Source organism: Chionomys nivalis, chromosome 13, assembly GCF_950005125.1.
Source record: "Chionomys nivalis chromosome 13, mChiNiv1.1, whole genome shotgun sequence".
Taxonomy (NCBI): Eukaryota; Metazoa; Chordata; class Mammalia; order Rodentia; family Cricetidae; genus Chionomys; species Chionomys nivalis.
The window spans coordinates 56,047,812-56,068,260 of record NC_080098.1 but is presented as its reverse complement, the minus strand read 5'-3'; the positions used below and the strand labels follow the sequence as shown (position 1 = coordinate 56,068,260).

The 20,449-nt window shown below is 39.4% G+C and overlaps 1 protein-coding gene and 1 pseudogene across 1 annotated transcript in view; both read left to right on the top strand.

Annotated features, from left to right (window-relative positions):
• LOC130885536 (uncharacterized) overlaps positions 1-20,449 on the top strand; it is a gene marked incomplete at its 5' end in the record, with an annotated part of 270,826 nt that overhangs the window by 236,950 nt on the left and 13,427 nt on the right. The window lies entirely within an intron of this gene.
• Positions 7,065-7,145, top strand: LOC130886286 (small nucleolar RNA U3; annotated as a pseudogene).

Sequence of the window (20,449 nt, the reverse complement as noted above, 5' to 3'; positions counted from 1 at the left end):
ATAGATATGAATGTAAGTCTATAGAGAAACAATATAGAGAATAATAAATGCATTCATATATATTTCAATGTGCTTAGAATATTTTATAGGATAACTTTTAGAAGTCTATGACACTATGTTCATATTTGTGTTCAAATTCACTACATGGAAATATTATTTATAGACTATAACTGGTACTCAAATACTTAGGCCAATTACACAATTTGCCTCCCTCCCTTCTTCCCTCCCTCTCTCCCTCCCTCCTTTCTTCTTTCCTTCCTGCTCTCTTTCATTCCTTCCTTTCTTTCTGTGTGTGCATGCATTTCAACTCAGGGTTTCCCACATGCCGTAAGCTCTTTACCATTAAGTTGCAGTATAAATCCTACAATGGGCAATTTTTCACATAAATCTTGGTCCACATATATGATGATTTTCTTGTATTCATTTTCTAGAAATTCAATCACCAAGTCAAAACATACAATATTTATTTGTTTATTTTTGAGATGGGGTCTTTCTTGTGATGTAGACTGGGCTGACTTTCAACTGGCAGCAATCTCCTTGCTTCAGACTCTCAAATGTGAGGATGACAAGCATAGGCCACCACATACAGCTAACACGCAGCCTCTTAGAAGACCCCCTACCTCACAACACTGTAGAAATGCTGGGGTTGGCATTGCCACTGAGGAATAGGGAGCCCATTTCCAGCCTCCTCATTTCCTACACTGAGGAGCCTTTTGTAAAAGGATTTGATGATTTTAGACAGGTGTTCATATTCTGTGATTCTTTGATTGACGATGGATTTGAATTTACACCACACATATAGTACCTATTTGCATGTCCTCCCAATTATTGGCTTTGGTTAATGGCCATTTTTTCTAATATAAGTGACTTTCTTTTTCTCAAAGTATATTACTACAGCAATATTTCATTTATTTTCCTGTAATGTTTATTACAAGCATATTTCTAGTTGTCACTAGCCTTCTAGCAATTATTAAAATCTGAACTCTGAACAGCTATGGATCACTACACCAGGTCTGCACAACGATGGGCCCATCTCCAGCTGGAGAAGGATGGAGGAGAGATTCAAAGGGCCCTTCTATTCGTGCTGAACTAATTCCTAGAGATAGATTTAGGGAAGGGAGATCATTGCCTTCAGTTGTGTCTCTTCTTGTGACCCTCACCTAATCTTAGCTTCCGAGGTCAGACGAGATAGGGCAGTCAAACCCCACCTAATCATATGGCCATACACATGGCCCTGATTACGTACAATGGGTCATAAAAGGCAACCCAAAGTCATGAACTTGAGAAAGGTAAAAGAAGGAAAGGTGGTGGTTAGTAAAAGTAAGAGCTAGTGAGGGTAAGAGGGAGATCAAATTGAGTGGGGAGACAGTAACCAGAAGGCATTATAAACATGCATAAAGCTGTCATTATTAAAAAAGCTAGCATAATCCTAAAATTCAAGATAAGCATAGATTAAAAACGGAAAGAAAATAAATAATAGCTTAATGTGGAAACATACCTTGCTTTAAGGTTTATTCTCATTTTTAATTATATGTATGTACACATCTGAGGTTATGTGTGTGCGCATGAGTGCAGGATCTTCTCAAAGTCACAGGCATGGGGCCTCCTGGAGCTAGAGTTTTAGGTGGCTGTGAGCCTCCCTGTATAGCTGCTGGAAATGGAACTGAAATTCGCTGTAAGAAAAATAAGAGCTTGTAACTGTTGAACTATCTCTCTAGCCCTGCCACTCAAGTCTTCACCCAGAGCTCTGAAATCAGGTTTTATTGTTCAGCTGCACTAGATAAAGAAAATGCCATTCAAAAAGTTGAAACTCATTTTCTCCCCCTCAGGAACACACACTTTGTAGTGGCCATTAAAATAAAACACAAATAATCCTATCTTCCAGGTTCAGGCAATGTTTATTATCCACATGACAAAGAAAGCCAAAAGAAGGATTGTTGAAGAAATTCAGGCTCAGGTATCCCAGGGAACAGCGGTGTCTGAGCAATGCTCTTCCTCATCATAAGTGGACAGAAATCCAGGTGCGATCTTTAGCAATCAATAGAGTTTCTACTCCTGTCTTTCTCCCCGATGTCATTGCAGTTACTGTGACTTCTTCAAGGTTGCATTGATCACACAGTTGATCTTGCTGGAAGCTGTGTTTGGAATGTGCAATTTTGGCTCACTAATGAAGATGCTTCTGTAGGTCACAGAGAAAGGCCAATGAACCTACAATACCACTAACAAGACAGCACAGAATTGTGAACCTGCTTGACTTTTGAAAAATCATTGGAAGTACCAAAAATCCTAGAGAGCGAACCCGGCTAATGGAAACAGTGTTCTGTCTGCCTCTGCAGTAAATACCTTGGAGGATAGAGAGACATATAAAACATGCAGTAAAGGAGCTCACTAGCCAGGAGTTAAGACAAAAATTAAACACATAAAGCAATCACCAAGCAAAGGATAACATTTAAAATTAACTGCAATTTTTTCCTATGGTTCAAAAGTATAAATAAAATTCTCAAGGAAATATGTATGCCCATGTGAAATGGGACACTTCTACATATCAAAAAGTTTGGAGGTGATCTCACTTTTCAGGACTTTCTTTATATCACAGAATGTATTTACTTCCAAAGGAATCAGTTTTACTGTCACCCTAGGAACTGTTGGAAGCAAACGGTCCTTAGAATTTGGCCCAATAAAGAGTGCACTGATAAATTTTTCTTGCCCTTTGCCACAGTCATTGCTGATATCATATGTGATCAGTGGGTCTCATAAGACTGTGCTCAGCGTTGGTTTCTTCTGCACTGGAATATGCACAGCCTGGATATGAGGAGATGACCGCTTTACATAATACCAGACATCTAGACAACATCCTCTCTCTCTCTCTCTCTCTCTCTCTCTCTCTCTCTCTCTCTCTCTTTCCTTCTCCCTCCCTCTCTCTCTCTGTCTCTGTCTTTTTCTTTCTCCATATTTGGAAACAAGCTCAAAATTCTAGTACTAAAGTACAATTTCAGAATTACTTGGGCTGACCTTGAATTGACTCTGTAGTTAAGACTGATAGACCTCTGGAAGCTCTTGCCTCAGACTCTGAAGTAGCAGAGATTACAGGTTGTGCTGCTAGACATACAATAATATGAATTTTCATGAATTTGCTCTTACGCATGCAACATGGTTTATGAATATGTCTGGAGTATAATAGAGTGTTCAATAAATAGCATTTCATTTAGACAATGATATAAAATAAATAACTTCCGGTTATTTCCAATATTGTTTTCAAAGGGAGGCATATCGTAATGTAATAGAAACAAGGGTAGATAAAACACAGCAACTTGAGTTTTAGAAGGATGCTAGAGAATGGAAAGTTGGCAATAAAGAAATATTAACATTGTGAGCTTAAAATTTGTAGAACCCCAAACTTTACATCAAAATGGCATAGAAATCTATAGTAGCTTATCATTTAATTACTAAACCCCCAGAGGTGTACTTGTTCTTCTTACTGGTTAGGTTATGGCCTATGCAGGAGAGAAATCAACAGTGAGTTGAAGGAGCCTCTGTAACTGAGACTCATGCTTGAGAGCTGATCGGAAATTGTAGCTTCAGGTTTTATCTGTCTGCCTTCCTGGCAGGATGGTGGTGTGTGGAGCTCGAGCTCAGGGAGCCCATCTGCAAATCAATCACCCAGCTCCAGAAAATAGAGCCAGCTGGGTAAGTTTAAGTTTATTAAAAAATTGATGGCAAGAAAGCATTTATGATTTCTACCACTTTCTATTGGGGGGGTGGGGCGGGGGCGGGAGGTGGCTGACATATCCAGTAGCAAAAATGAACGTATGGATTCTTGTTTTGTAAAATGTGTGTCGAGTTAGCAAATGCTAGACAAACACATAACTTTGATAATTTGGAGGAAAAAAGAGAAATCTGATACAGTTCTTGTTTTGAGGCAGTTGTGTACAAGAGGGGATAAGTTTTGAACCTTTTGTTTATTAGCTTCAGTGACTCTGTGGTGGGTGGATATAAATGACCCACAATCCACTAAACTTGTGGATTTTCTTTGATACATAGAATAACTGCTTCTCACTGAACAGATATAATTTGGGATATGGAAACTAGAAGGGATATTTCAGAATGGAGGACAAAGACTATTTCCCTGGAAACAGGTTGTCAGGGAACGTCTCAGAACACCCTTAGAACAGTGGCGTGTCTAGTCCTTAAATAGTTTATGTGTGGCTTGACTGAATTAGTGTTTACAGGGTTATTCATTGTTGCTCCTTTCTTGAATGTTAAAAGGCAGATAAAAATTAAGTCTATCAAGTGTAGAAGTCAAGTGACTTCTATTCTGAGCTCTAAAACGAACTCCACATGAATTGACCTTCAAGTAATCAGATTTATGGTCACTGGGCAATATATATTAGATCCTGGAATAAAGGCAAGGCCAGCTGAGCCATTCTGGGTGGCAGGACATGGTGGAATAAAACCCTAAGCGAAGGGCTCTGCAATACAGAGTGCTGAACTGTCAGGTTTTTTTTTTTTTTTTTTTCTGTTGGATTTTTTTTTTTATTCTGTGGCTCAGGCACCCGCGAAGCTGGAGATTTGCGATGAATAGCACCCATATTGATTTTTCCATAATGGAGTGTAAAAGAAAAATGGCTAGATTTTGTTGCAGGTATTTTCATGGGGTGCTAAATTGGAGGATTAGTTGCAAACAGCAGTCCTGATAAAGTCTGCTGTCCATCTTGAGGTTGGGTCTTTCTATTAAAATGACACATAAATAACCTATTAGATCCCCCACCCATGGTAATTCAAATGCACCTGTCAACTTGATAAAGTACTTGCCTGGAGGGAAGCGCTGTTTACATTTTCACCCCATTCTTCAGAAAAAGTGAGATTCTAATTATTTCCCCCACTGTAAATTAACGCTGACTGTGATGGTTAGCATATCTCCATATTGTTCCATCTTTGGGAAAGTTAAATAATAGAACTGATTCATCATCTATTATGCAGCGCGTGTTTTATGACAGCCTTCCCTGTGCTCGACACATCTCCTCTCGCTCTAAAGGTTCATTTATTCTCGGGCTTGTGTGCTCTCTGCAACTTTCTGGTGTTTAATCTTTGAGAAGTCCCTGTGGGTGATCAACTGGTCCCCAAACTTCGAACCGCCTCTGTGATATGCCTTGTTTCTTTTGTTCATTTCAAGAAGCATGCCCATTGTTCCCTGGCCATTACCTGATCTCAAAGACCACGCATTACTATGTAATTATTAATATGATGTATATATATATATATATATATATCATGTTTGAGGGTATATAATTTGATTCTTTTTAGAATTCTGGCCTTTTGAGACACCTGGTTAAATTTTTTAGAATAATTCACCTTTCCCTTGTTATTTTTATGGTTACCTATGAAAAGAGTTAATTTCTTGCTTTCCTGGTTACTATTTGTGATAATAATAACACTAAATTATGCTCCTTATGGTAGATTCTTAGTACTTAGTACAAGCATTTCTCCTTCAAGCATTCTTCAGATCATCCCGCACACACCTTAGTCAACACCAAGGGTTTGGGGGAAACTGTTTTTTTGATGTGTGTGTGTGTGGGGGGGGGGGAATGTAGGGATACATAGTCCATATAAACTCTTGTAACAGCCTGATAAGTTACCTTAAATAAGTAAACTTGGAGATGATAATAATTTGTAACCTCAAATCCAGAATTTTCTATCATTTCCTGTACACAGACAGTCACTTATTTGTCAGTGGAAATTAGATAACCCTGGAACTAAAAGGTGAACGGAAGACAAGGAATGAAAAAAGTATAATTGCAGCTGTCAAAGTGACAGACATTTTGAGATAGCTGCAGGTTATGGTGTCTCCCATGCCCCATACAGACTTCTCAGCTGTTTGCTTGAAGTATCTCCAGGACATGAACTGATCCCCCAGTTGCTTGTCTTCCTGAGTTTTCAGTTCCCCAGTCACTTTCCAGCTTACTCTTCTCTACTGGTCATTTCTTCCGTCAACTAAGTTCCTGTCATAGCTCAAGAAACCATTGGCCAATATATTGTTATCAAGAACATTAGCCAACTGAACTGGATGTTTTCAGTATGTACATATTTTAGAAACATGCAACTATCTTTCTGTTGAGTTAGTTTAGCCAAAGTTAAATGAATGACAATACCTTTTAGATATAAACACAATACCTTTTAGATTTAAACACAGCAGTTTCACTCTTTTTAACTAATTAGTTTTGAGATCAATTTTTAATAATGAAATTATGCCTTTCAAGGCTCTAATCTTTCCATCAATCAATCCAAGGCTACTTGGTGCATTTTATAGTTTTCATTTTATTTATGAGCTTTTGATTCTATCTCAAAATTGTATGTGTTACAGTGAACACTGGAGTAGAAATTTCCTCTCTGTCTCTGCTTTTGCCAAGGAATTAGAGAGTTCTAGTTGATATTTAAGATAAAATGGAATTGATAGAAAATCTGAAAAGTAGACAATAATGTAACAGGAGGGCTGCTTGTTGTCCCGGCCACCCAGCTAGCTTACACTCAAAATAATCACACAGAAACTGTATTCATTAAATTACTGCTTGGCTCATTATCTCTAGCCTCATATTGGCTAACTCTCACATCTTGATTTAACCCATTTCTATTAATCTGTATCACCACATGGCAGTAGCCTACCGGGAAAGAGTCAGCACGTCTGTTTCTGGCGGCTCTATGGTGGCTCTCTGACTCTGCTTTCTTTCTTCCAGGATTCAGTTATGTCTTCTCCACCTACCTAAGTTCTGCCCAATCAGGCCAAGCAGTTTCTTTATTGATTAACCAATGAAAGCAACACATAAACAGAAGGAACTTCTACACCACGATAAACTGTTGTGTGTGTATGGGCCAAGATACTCACGGGGCTGCTGAAAAAAAAATGAAGCTATAAGTTTAACAACAATGGCAGCAATTTATTGCTGAAAAGATGTAGCTGCTTTCAGAGTCTTTCATTTGATGTTGTTTGAAGTTCAGATTAAACATTAAATTATTGAACAATATAGGAACTTGAGTGTGTGTGTATGTGTGGTATGACGGGGTAGATGGAGACTATACTTTCAGGGATCACTTCTATAGTTTGTTACTAGTGCACATTTGAAAACAGGAAAATTCTTAGAAATCCTGGAGTCAGATATTTCATTTATGCCTGTTCTTGGAATGTTAAAAATCTACCTAAGGCAGCCAGAGAGATGGTTCAGTGATTAAGAACACTTCCTGTATTTCCAAAGGACTAAAGTTCAGTTCCCAGCATCCCTGTCCTGCAGTTTACAAACCTGAAACTCCAGCTCCAGAGGATCTGACACCCTCTACTGGCCTCCACAAAGACTGCACTTACATGCACATATGCAAAAACACATGCATATACATGATTAAAAATATTAAAAAAAATCCTTTTAAAATATAGACCTAGAACTCTATTTGCTGAATAAGACTGAGTTTAGAGTTACAGAAGTATGGTGAACTGGAAATGTATGTTATTATGCGAACAGTTTTAGTAATGTAAGAACTGTTGGTGTAATGTGTCTTTAGAAACTTTGTTACCATGTATAGCTAAACATCGATGATTATACTGTGACTACCACAGTCAGCTCAGATTCTGAGTTGATCTGTTCTATTGTCATGTAGCCTTTGATTTTTGGTTTTGACTTTGTTTCTGATGAAGACTCAGATACATTAGATGTGGCATTACTCTAGTTGGCATTTTCCTTTTTCTCTGTTCTTCAGATTGGACATTTTTTATGTTACATTTATTTTTAAAAGGGGGCACGATATAAATGTGGACTCAGCACACCAATGGGAATAAAGAGTCCATTCTCTCCATCAAACTCAATTAGTCAAGCTTGGCACCAGACACTTTTATCCATTGAGTCATTACATAGACCATTTCTCCATTTGCTTTCCTTATTTTTCTCTCTTCTTCAGATTAGATAATTAATTTTTATTTATTTTTATCTGTTGTTTCTTTCTTCCAATATCTACAGTTTGTTTTTTTAGCCCAATGAAATTGCTTTTTATGTTACTGTAATTTTTATTTGTAGGAACACTTCTGTCTGGATATCTTTGTAGTATTTGCTTCCTGACAATGTCTGTCATAATTCTCCACATGAGGGACATATATCAGTCATTTGGTTGCACTTCTTTAAACTTAAGCCTAATAAGGATAATAAAATCTTTAAACACAGAATTCCATTTAAGCACCCAGGGAAATTTATTCTTTTTTTAAATTTCTATTTATTTATCTATCTATTTATTTATTTATTTATTTATTTATTTATTATTTACTTATTTAGGGTATGTGTGTTCATGTGGCATATGGTGATGAATGGAAGTTTTCATTCGTATATGTGGAGGTCAGAGAACAATGCCATCAAGTTAGTACTGTTCTTCAACTTGTCAAGAGTTTAAGACAAAACAGCTTGTACTTCAAGTGATTTTAGCTTCTGAGACATCTCACCAGCCCCTGTATAACTTCTGTTCTCTGGCTTTAGTGCATGCATCATCGACTGACTTTTATAAGTTGAATTTTTTCTTGATGCCACATTTTCCTGTTTTAGCTTTTAATAATTTTTTGCATGCATCATACTTTCTACTTGCTTTAGGTAATGAAATCGCAAAAGAGGGAAATTATCACTATACATAAGACAGAATTATATATAGAAAGTTCTAAAGACTCTATCCAAGATTATTACAGCTAGTAAATTATTAAGGAACATAATGGGATAAATTATCAACATAAAAAAAAACCAAGAGTAGTTTTATTTATGAAGTATCCTGGAAGGAAATCATAAAAGCAAACTCATTTGCCACAGCATTTATAAAAAATAATTAGGAATAAGTTTAACCAAGGAAGTGAAAGATATGTTGGCTAAAAGTACTAAATAATGGTGAAAGAAGTAGAAGAAAGTAATAATAGTAGTTTGAAAGATAGCTATGATAAACAGACTACCCTAGGCAATCTACAGATTCAATGCAATCTCCATCAAAATTTCAGTGGACATTTGTGCAAAAAAATGGAAAAGATAAAATTTATATAAATCCTCAAATGCTCCCCTATGATCAAACACGAAAGTAAAACAGCAAAATTGCCAGATTTCAACCTATACAGCAAAGCCACAGTGATCAATGCTGGCAAATAAACTGACACACAGAGCAATGGAATGAACGGAGGACATAGAAATAGATGGGCACGTTTGTAGTCCTTAGCAAAAAGGGAAGAACATATATCGCGGAGAAATGAGTCTCTTCAACAACTAGTGTTGGAAATTGGAAACACGCATTTAGAAAAATGAAGTTAGACCTTAGTCTGATAGTGTGTTCAAAAACAAACAAACATCAACTCGAAGGGAATCAAGCACCTAAACATTTTATGATCCAGCTTGATTGTAACCATTTCACATTTAGTATATGCACATTGTGTTATGTATCATGTACACACACAAGTTTTAATTTGTCAATTATGTTTCAATAAAGCTAAATAAATTTCTGTCAAAAATGAAAGTTTAAAACTATAAATAATGAAAAAGAATATTAAAACAATAAAGGACCCAAAAGATTATGCTCTGTAGAGGTTTTATTTTTTTCATTCTTCTGAAGTTTCTTGATAGGCAAAGCATTGCTCTTGAGAAATTTCTAAATCCTCCTTAGTTCTGACAGGAGGTTGCACACAGATCAGGCATTAGTGGTAGATGTTACTTGGGCTGAACTGCCAAAAGATTTCTAAGGAGGTCAATTGGTATCATCTTGTTGATATGTGTGTGTGTGTGTGCGTGTGTGTGTGTGTCTGTAATACACACATATGTAGGTGATATATAGGTATATACCATACATATTTATATTTAATAACACACTAACATATCTTTTAGGCCAGGAGGATGTCAAAGAAACTATTTAACTAAAGTTCTTCATTGTAGTGACGATGAAACAGAGACCCAGAATTTGCTAGTGACAGATACAGGTTATAATACAGACATTCTGTTTCCCAGGACATTATTTTTCCTAGTAACACACAGTCAAAATTTCGTTCTTTACCACCATGTTGCCCCAAATGCTTCCTTTCCATAGCCCAACCTTTTCAACACAAGGGAAAGATATATGATTCAAAAGTAAATAAGTAAGTCCCGTTGTTCTGTTTGAATGAGGACTTCAGGAATATTGTTCTATCACAACCAGGTTGGTTTTAAATGTATTTTAAAAGGATGGTAAAGAATATTTAGAAGCCTGAGTGCTAGGGGTGAGAGAGTCTGATGGTCACATTTTGGCTTCACTGTTGGGCACCTCTCTGTAACTCCAGTTCCAGATGATCTAACACCGTTTTCTGGCCCCTGTAGATACCAGGCTTGTCATGGTGCGTGTACATACATACAGGCAAGACACTCATACACACACACACATACACACATTTAAAATCAGGATTTTTGTTTGTTTGTTTTAGTTGTAGGGCTATTTAATGACAGTCGATTGTCTCAGAACGCACTGTGGTTTCAGAAGTTTTATGTGCGTGTGAAGGGCTGTTATTCTAGGAGAGTCATGCCACGGCAGTCTCTGACTTGTGGGTGATGTGGGTGGGGTGAGGCGATGAAAGAGTGACTGAGAAGAACTCCCTGGATTAGGAAACGAGGAGTTCAGACTTGACTGTCGGGTGTCGGCAGAGAATTCACTTCACTGACACTGTCGGGGGAAATGGGAAACACCTATTATTTGTATAGAGATACGTACATATATTCATATGCATATGGATATATATATACATATATTCATATATGTATAATATGTATATAAAAGCAATTTATAGTTGGCAAATAGTAACACGGATTTCTGAAGCACCAATGATAGGCATGATAAAAACCAAATAATACGAAACAAAAACCCAGGTGTCCTTTAATATTCAATCCTTTTAATTTGCTAAATTCATTTATTTACTCCTTTAATAAATGCTCACTTAGTGTCTCTCCCTTTGCCTTGTGAAGCTTATGTCTATGTACAGAAGGACAGAGAAGAACAAAGCGAACAAAAAATGCTTAGGGTGTTTGGTGTTAATTTATCTAGGTATGTGTGATTCCAAACACAAGGTAGAGCAAATGTCTGATGGGCTGGAGCTTTTGCCTCGGGTGGTGGACCTCACTAATAGGTGACATTTGTAGCAATCCTGATAGAGGGAGGGATACAAGCCATGCACATGTCTGGGGAATGCTCACCAACACCTATTACAAAGCTCGTGTTGGAGTATGCTCAGTGTGTGATATGAGCCCACTGTGATCACCAGTTCTCTCTAGATATGCAGTCAATTTATACCACTTGACTGGGATTCACAATAAGGCACAGTGGCACAGTATAAACGCTCTATTCTTCATTCATGTGGTTTTGTTCATTTCAGATTATTCTGGAACTAATTTGGGTGTGCTTTAATCTTGGAAGATGAATAAAATACACACACATAGACCCACAATCTCTTCACTTGGGTTATTTTGACAATGTTCTACCATTGCACAGAAGTCAATTCATTGGAGCACCGGACTGAAATCTCAAGGTCCAAATCAGGAGCAGAAGGAGAGAGAGCACGAGCAAGAAACTCAGGACCACGAGGGGGGCATCCACACACTGAGACAATGGGGATATTCTATTGGGAACTCACCAAGGCCTGCTGGCCGGGGTCTGAAAAAGCATGGGATAAAACCCGGGCTTGCTGAACATAGCGGACAATGAGGACTACTGAGAACTCAAGAACAATGGCAATGGAATTTTGATCCTACTGCACATACTGGCTTTGTGGGAGCCTAGTCAGTTTGGATGCTCACCTTACTAGACCAGGATGGCGGTGGGTGGTCCTTGGACTTCCCACAGGGCAGGGAACCCTGATTGCTCTTAGGGCTGACGAGGGAGGGGGACTTGATTGGGGGAGGGGGAGGGAAATGGGAGGTGGTGGTGGGGAGCGGGCAGAAATCTTTAATAAATAAATAACTAAATTTAAAAAATAAAAATAAAAAAAAAGAATGTGCTAAGAATCCAGTATTAGTTGTGAGCATTGACAACAGGCCATCTTTGGAGATAAAAGTTTCCCAGATAGAAAGGATTTCCTTTTACAGTGTCATAGATTACAAAGCAGTAGGGAAGGTGGCAGCTTCAAGTCTTTCTTGAATCTGGGTTTCATGTTGCCCAGCTGGCTTCCAATTCTTGGACTCATGAGATCTTCCTAGCTCAGCTTCCGAGTACCTGAGATTATAGATTTGTGTCATCACATCTGCTTGGAATATACTTTGAAGTTTAAAGGGCCAGAGTTCTTCGTATCAGCTGATAGTGCAAGCTCTTCCTACCAGTGACATAGGGACATATTTATAGGTTTGAGTCACACTTGGACCAGGTCCATGGAGCCAGATTTCAAGTTTAACACCAAAAGGAAAAATAATAGATTGGTCAAATTTGCTTCCTTCAGATCACTTGGCTTCCACAATTGGGTGTCTAAGCTATTTCATTGCTGTCCCTTAGTTCTGTCACCGTAGAAAGTAAAAGATTAGATTTAATAGGTTCAACCTTCAACTCTCCTTTCCTTTTACTTCTAGCTTTCAGGGGAAGAAAAACCGACTCTAAACTTGAAGGTCTGGGTATTTTGTCTCATTTTTAAAAACAATATATGATTTTGGCACTCTGACTTTGAAGTTTTTCTTCTTTAAGTCTAGAGATAGAGAGTGCAGTGTAGGTGTGAAAAACAGAGCCGGCCACATCATTAGGACTGATTTGCATTTAAACAATGCATTCGTCATCTGTATGATTTATCTATAGTCATAGTAGGCAGCTGGAGTAAATTCATCTTTTTTCTTGCCTCCCCTTTTTGATTTTTCTGTGTATCTTCAATCCCAAGTCCGTGGATCCCCACTCCTCTCTTCTCCTTAGATTCCAGGACCCCTGCTGTCTCTCTTTAAAGCACTGTTCAGTTTTAGCTGGTGTAAACAAAAGACTGGCAGAAGGGCGGGGTGGGGGGTGTTCTAAGCTAAGGCTGGCTTGGAGATTAATCTGTAGGATGTTTAAATATGGCCACACCGCCACCATTATGAACATTTGCATGCATATCCAGAGGCAAAAACCATGGGAATGCTGCCAAGACCTGTGATTTTTATCCTTTCATAAAACAGCCCCCCAACTTTTGTTCTCATATTTATTTCTGTTTCTCAGAGTTTTGAGTAATGCTATAACCAAAAGTGAAATTCTTAATGATTTCCTTGTACAGCCGTGTGTGAAATGGCTCCCATTAGCAGATACATGTGAAATTGGTGGTTATGAAAATTGGAGATGTCCAATAGCAAATCATTAGGTACAGTGTATCCACAAAAGCACAAGGAGGTGTGTCAACTTTCTTCCAGTGACATAATTCATCCCTATCTCAACTGAGCAGAGAAAATTTTGAATAAAAATTTGGGTTGCTGGCCACTCCACAGTTTATTACTTTGCTCTATGTTCCTACCCATTTTCTTCGGAGCTTTTCTACCCCTGATGGCGATGTTAAAGAAGGAAACCTTGACAGTTAACTATTTTAGCTCCCCTAACTCACCTGGGCAATCTTCTGTCAACTTCATGGTCTTTCATTCTGAAGAAATGCACAAAATACATTGAAAAATGTTGCAAAATCCTGAGAAACATAGACTACCCAGAAGTCAAAAATAGCAAGATAACAAGCAAAACCATCAAATGTAAATGTTCTTCCAAGATGCTGTGTGTGCTCCAGGTTGCATGTGGTTAGGGAAGGCCATTGGCTGAGTTCTCAAAGGAGTCAACTCTGATTTTGAATTCCAAAGTGTAAATTTTGGATGAGTCAAGAAAGGCCATCCGACATTACCTTGTAAAAAAAACCTACTTGGGGGGCTGCAGAGATGGCTCAGCAGTTAAGAGCACTGGCTGCTCTTCCAGAGGACCTGAGTTCAATTCCCAGCACCCACATGGCAGCTCACAACTGTCTGTAACTCCAGTTCCAGGACATCTGACCCTCACACCAATAAACATAAAATAATAAAAATAAAATAAGTTTTTTTTTTAAAAAAATAAACCTACTCGGCTGCCACATCTTATGTGTTCTATGAACTGCTGTTGACATTTTAAATAAGACACAATCATTACAGTTTCGAGATTTTTGTCTATATTAAAATATTGATTTTTAAGGGTGACATATACAACCTTAATTGTTGGGACCATTTGGAGTCCTGGCCTCCAGCTGCTCTTCCCTGCTAGAGATCTTTACTTTCCTTCTGATTTGAGTTACTAAAAGCTGTGTCAAAGTTGTTTACCAGCTCTGCACATGTTGCCTTGGCCTTGAGGATCAGAGGATAAGGTTTTCACCTGTTGGCCCACTTGACTGTTGGGTATATAATCCTCCATGGTGCTATTGAATAAAGGGCTTCTTACCAGTGACTAGAGGTCCGTGTCTCTGTCTTTCTGTCTGTGTATGTTTGTGTGTTTCAACCTCCAGCCCCGTGCCCGAAGCTCGGGAACTGGATGGTAGGGTATAGAACGCAGACAGGCATTGTGTGCTGCACTGAATTCTACATTTCTTTTAATTCTAAAAAGAATGCTGTGATTTGAGTGCCCCCCTAAAAAAGATTCAAGTACCCAACTTAGTCAACATTGCCTAATACTCAGTGAATGGGTCAAAGAAGGCTCTGCTCTCTCGAATTGCTGCTGCAAGAATGGGCTAGCTGTTGGAGGAGGTCATTGGTCAGAAATCTCAGCCCTTCCCTTGGTTCCTTCTGTTAGTTATTCTTATGCCCTCTGCTATTGGTGCCTGTACCACAAAAGCCCTCCCTCTTTCCATCTTCCCAGTTGCTCAAACTGTGAGCCAAATGAATTTCTATTCACTATTAAGTTATCCAGTCTCTGGTATTCCGTTACAGCTGCAGTAAACTGAGGAGCACATTGCTTTTGAAGATAAAACAAAGCAGGCATTTCTGTAAAAGGTAAACCTTTTACTGAGACCAATTTTTTTTTTTAACCAAATAGTCTGGCCCTAAACAAATGGTGAATAAAATCACCATCATCAGGCACAACTCATTTGGAGCTCTAGCATCAAATCCACAGGAGACCCACTGTATCATCCAGCGTGACCTAATTTCCTGACCCCGGCTCCCTCTGATTGGTTTTCCACCCTTAGAAACTGAGTGTAAATACGAGCAAGAAAGGAGAGGAAATCAATTCAAAAGCTATTAGAAAAATACATCTCCGTACTACATCTATGTACCACTGCATAATTATAATAACATAAGCAATTCCACTATAAGGACATTCACATCAGACCTAATTTCATGCCGAACTATTATAATGCAATTAACAGCCTCCTGGTCCTGTGGCAATTAAACTCCGTTGTGAAATATGCAGTATTTGAACCTGTTCCGGCCTGTTTCGTCTACTATTGAATCACAGCCCTTAACTTGTCTTCCTCCTGAAGGAAGAATTGCACTTAAGAATTATTATATGTGGACCTGGCATTTCGGGAATTCCCTTTACATTTTTATGCTTCCAGATGGAGGCCAGCTTCACTCCTCAGAGGTGTCCTATATGCATAGTCTCTCGATCCACTTGTCTCAACAGATTTGTAAACTCACTCTAGGCTTCCCTAGCAATGCTAGACATGTTCGGCAGTTTGACGAAGGGATTTTAGATGACAGGAGAAAGACTTATGCAGCCAACCTCAGATTATGTAGTAAATCAGAATGCTGTGGCTATATTCTGACCATGCATTTACAGATGGAGAGGGGACTCCAGTTTGTCATGGAAGTTACTTATCTTGCCAAGTAGCTAAGTCCTTACTCGTTACAAAATGAGGAGCAAATGCAGTTTAGAGAAAATCATGTCCCGCTTCCTTCTTTACATCTCCTTTTCTCTCTCACTTACCCTAGGGATAACTGTCTAGGTGGTGTGGCATTTGCTTTAGCAGGTCTTCCCGCCCTCTACTTGGATTGCCTCTGTGGCCTGAAATAAAATTTAATGGGAAATATTACAATACGGGCTTTTAGTTTGGAGAGCAAATATCACATGGGTCACTTTGCCACACAGTTTGTTTCTCAGCAGCTAGACTTAAGGGCTCAGATTTAAAAGGCAAGAAAGCAGAGTTACAGGGAAATTGTGTTCACGTAAACCGACTGCTCAGAAAGAACTACATGATCTAGGGGAGAAGGGTGATTTCTTCATCTCTCTCCTCCTCTGTATCCGCCTCTGATCAGCTGCTCTTCCGGTTCTGTCTGTTATAAAACATTTTTTTTTTCCCTCCCTTGCCCTACTTTCCTAACCCTGGGGAGATTTTACAGTCTTAAAGGCAAGCTGGAGGCTGTTCTTTAGAAGAAAGTTGTAAGTTAGAAGATGCAGCAATTACCTGCAGGGTAGGGTGTTTCCACAGCCCCTGTGAAAAAGCTTAATACCTCAGCAGGTAACTTAAAATACTCTCTTCAGAGGGGAATGTCTGTCTGGGTTCCTTTGACTATTTCTGGAAGCTGTATTGGATTTTTTCCCCTTTGTCTCTGTCTCCCTTTCAGAAGGTAAGATGACTCCATCTCGAGATCTTTTCCTCTTTGTACCTCTAGTATCCCAAAGATCCCAAGACTTGCCAATTGGAAACTCAGAAAAGAGTATGGCTGCTTTGGAAAACCTCTATGGCCCAAACACAGAGAAAAATGTGGTCCAGTGTCTTTGCTAGTTAATCTCCAAAGAATCTTGAGCACTCCAATGGGATGTTAGGGGAAAGGATGGACATTAGACATTGGATATTATATTTAATTTTGAGCGTTTCCACCAAGACCCCGCATGGAAAACTCAGAATGTTCCATATGAGCATTGGTCTGAAAGGAAAAATCCAGCCCCTAGAATCATGTGTAAACAAGTTCCCATCCTGTGCCTGCATATTAAAGAAAAAACAAAGTAGTATGTTTATGGCTGAATGCTGAATCACAGGACAACCATGAGCTCATGACTTTAGATTCAGACATTCCTGAACTCAAATATCAGTGAATGCTTATGGTTGGAGTCTCAGAGAGCTTGTATGTTATATCCCATTGGAACTGTTTGAGAAAGTTAAAATGCAACCACAGGAAGTGACGCAAAAGGGAATAAAAGTCCCTGCCTCATTACAGAGAGCTAGATGGGCACAATTTTGTTACTTATAAAAGGGAGAATTGCCATGGACATCAGGAGCCCAGGTTACAGGGGTGGTCTTGCTAAACTAGACATAGACAAGTGGAGGAAACTGGGTTCTAGGGGACAGGCTTGCTCCAAAACATAGGAGAGAAGAAGCAAGGGACACTCTTCTGCTTCACCGAGTGTCAAAATCATGCCATGTGAGAAAAAAAAAAGAGATACACTTTTTCCTCTTTTCACAATGCCAGAACTATTGAGCAATAATAAATTCTCATGGTTAAGCCGCTTTTGGCAGTGGCAACAGTTTGTCATATAATCCCATACACCTGTTAAGTTGGCCAGGGCGAATGCAGGGTCCTATGTCTCAGTTGTTGTTTCTAATCTTAGCTCCCATATCACCCAGCACACAGTAAACATATGTTTATATCTATATGCATCTACAGGGTTTGCAGAAAGAATACAAGCTACAGAGGCTGCAGTAGAGTCCAGAAAGATGCAGAAGTGGCCTGAGTTTGTATTGATGAGATAAGGAATCAGGACGGTGCTGGGATGGAGCTTCTGGAGTCAGGGTTCGAGAGCAGAGCTGTAGAGCCCAGGTATAAGGTGAAATGCTGAGCTGTGTGAGAACAGGGATTGTGAGTTCAAGTCCAGGTCTCCGGATCTCGATGGGGGAACTGTTGAACAAGAAGGAGGTTGAGCAGGTTGTGTCAACAGTGGGGAAGAGAGTGAACTACAGCTGAGAAATCCTCTACTTGTCCTTGGTACACACACACACACACACACACACCAGGTATCAATAGAGAAGCCGTTCCATCATGGTGTTAGGTGACCATCACTTTATGTGGTCCAGGTGAGGGAGTGACATTCATTCCTCAGCTGGCCTGTTGTGTTTGATACGTTCTTGGGAGTGGATTCCCTTATCTGATTTAAGTACATCCATGTGCTCTTAGGGTCTCAATTCACCCTCTAAAATTTATAGCATGGCTCCTTCTCCACCTGGGAACAGTCACTTATCCATCTGCATTGTGTGGTTGGTGACCGGCAGACAGGGTTGTTTAGAGACAAGAGTCAGCCTTCTCCCTCAGAGCAAAGCCAAAAGCTTTTTATCAAATATAGTCTCCTAGGGCAAAGCACAGCCCCCAGAGCCTGTTTTATATGATATGGAGCAAGTAGAGTAGGGAACAGTCTGATCTCAACACTCAATCAGATTCACCAGAAAAGCAGTAAGCAAAGCTTGAAGACCAAGACCAGAAGAACAAGGAGGTCTGGGATGCATGAATGAGGACAATGCCTCAGTAACACCGTCACAAGTGTGTCTTTGAGCAAACTACTTAACATTCCTCAGTTGCTGACTCCTTCTTCCTCCCAGCATTCTGTTTAGTTTTCCCTGCCTATCTCTATTCCCCTATAGCTCTGCTATAGGCCCAGAGTAGTTCTTTATTCATTAATGGTAATCACAGCATACAGCAGGAAATCCTTCATCACTTAGTTCTGATGTAGCCTCCATTCCAGACTCCACAAGTAAAGTTACCTAACAGGAAACATGTGGTTGGGTGATGTCATCACCAGGCTAGCAGCAGATTCAGCATCAACTGTATGCTATGGTGTTTGTTACCCTCACTGTGGCCACAGTTCTGATACAGTTTAGCAAATTTCTCCTTTAGACACATGTAATGCTGATATGATTATTGCCCTTCCCCATATCTGCCTGCTTGCTGGAAACCTCCTTCCAGTGTCTCATTAGCATCCCACCTCTCCCGACTCTCAGGAATAAATAGCTGTGTCTTTTCTCTCTGTCTCTCCCAAGGCAGTGTCACAGGTCCACTTCAGGTGAGATAGACACAATCTCTCTTCTAGTTGCTCTCTGTGCTGCCTGTCTGCCTGTGATCCTACCACGAGTCGGTCAGTCAGTTAATTCACCTTTATGAACCATAACTTTTGGTATTACCAGGTTAGATGGGCACACTGATGATCAATGCCTGTAATGAGATACAAGTTATGGCTCAGGGCCATGACCCTGAGCTAAACATGCCCATAAATGTGTCTACTATCTTTCTTTCTTAAGTGGTGTCCTTAAACTGGGAATGCTCAGGAATGTGGTTTTCTATATGAATGTGTATGCTTGTATGTATGTCTATATGTATGTGTGCATGTATGTATGCATGTGCTTTCCAGGTCACAATTTTTTTCTGCTTCTTTTGTTGAAGAGGGATATCAATCTTACCTGCTGTGGCAAAGACATTCCCTCTTTTACTCCTGGCTCAATGCGCTAGCATTACATCTTCCAAGCGGAGAGTCTGTTGCACTTGACTTCACTTCTGCAACTTGTACCCTGGTTGTGGCTTACATCCAAGCTGTCTTAAGCTAGAATCTGGAGTCTCCACCACACCAAATGCCCTTCTGACCTCATATTTTCTTATAATGGTGTCACGGGACCCTTCGCTATACACTTTGCCTCTCAGTGTCTTTATCAGGACCAGGCCTGTGCTGAAATCACCTGCACAGTGTCCATGTCTGTGACAGTCCCGCCAAGGCTGTTTAGTTGTCACCTGTAATGGAAGCATAGTGACCACACATGTTGAGGAGTGCTATGTATTTTTTTTCAAAATATCTAGATACTGTGTAATGGTCCATCAGCCATCTCACATGCTTATCATTTCTTCATAGTTTGGGATATTCATTATGTAAATTCAAACTACCTCAAACCTATTGTGTATTAGTGTCTCACTGGCACTTATTCCTGCTATCTACGTTATTCCTGCTATCTAACCTGTTGATCGGTTATTCCCTGTTAGCTCAACTGGCAACCAGGCGTCTCCTCTCTATAGTTAAGATGTCAGCCTTTGGTAGTTGCCATGGATGAGTGGGACAATGTAGAATTTTCCTTTTCTGTGCTGGCTTGTTGAATATCCGCCACAATCCATATTGATGAAAAATGTCAGGGTTTTTTTTTATCATCTTATAGCTGGATAGCATTTCATGAAGTCTGTAATCCACATTTTCTTCACCTGATCAACATACAGTTACACTGCTTAAAAAACAATCAAAAACAACAAACAAAAAACTCACTGAATTTGGACTTTATTTGGGAAAAAAAGTCTCCTATCTGTACTTGTCACAATCAGACTTATTTAAAGTTAGCATTAGCCTATGTTCCTGTAAATTCCTGCAAAGCAGTGAGTTTCTTAAGCATGCTTACATTGATACAAAAACCTCTGTTTTTAATCTTATTAGACCCCTGGCTTTTTGGTTCTTCAACTATTTTAAAGAAATTTGTGATTTTTTTTTCTTCTGCCCATCTAGATTTTAATTGTACCCTCTT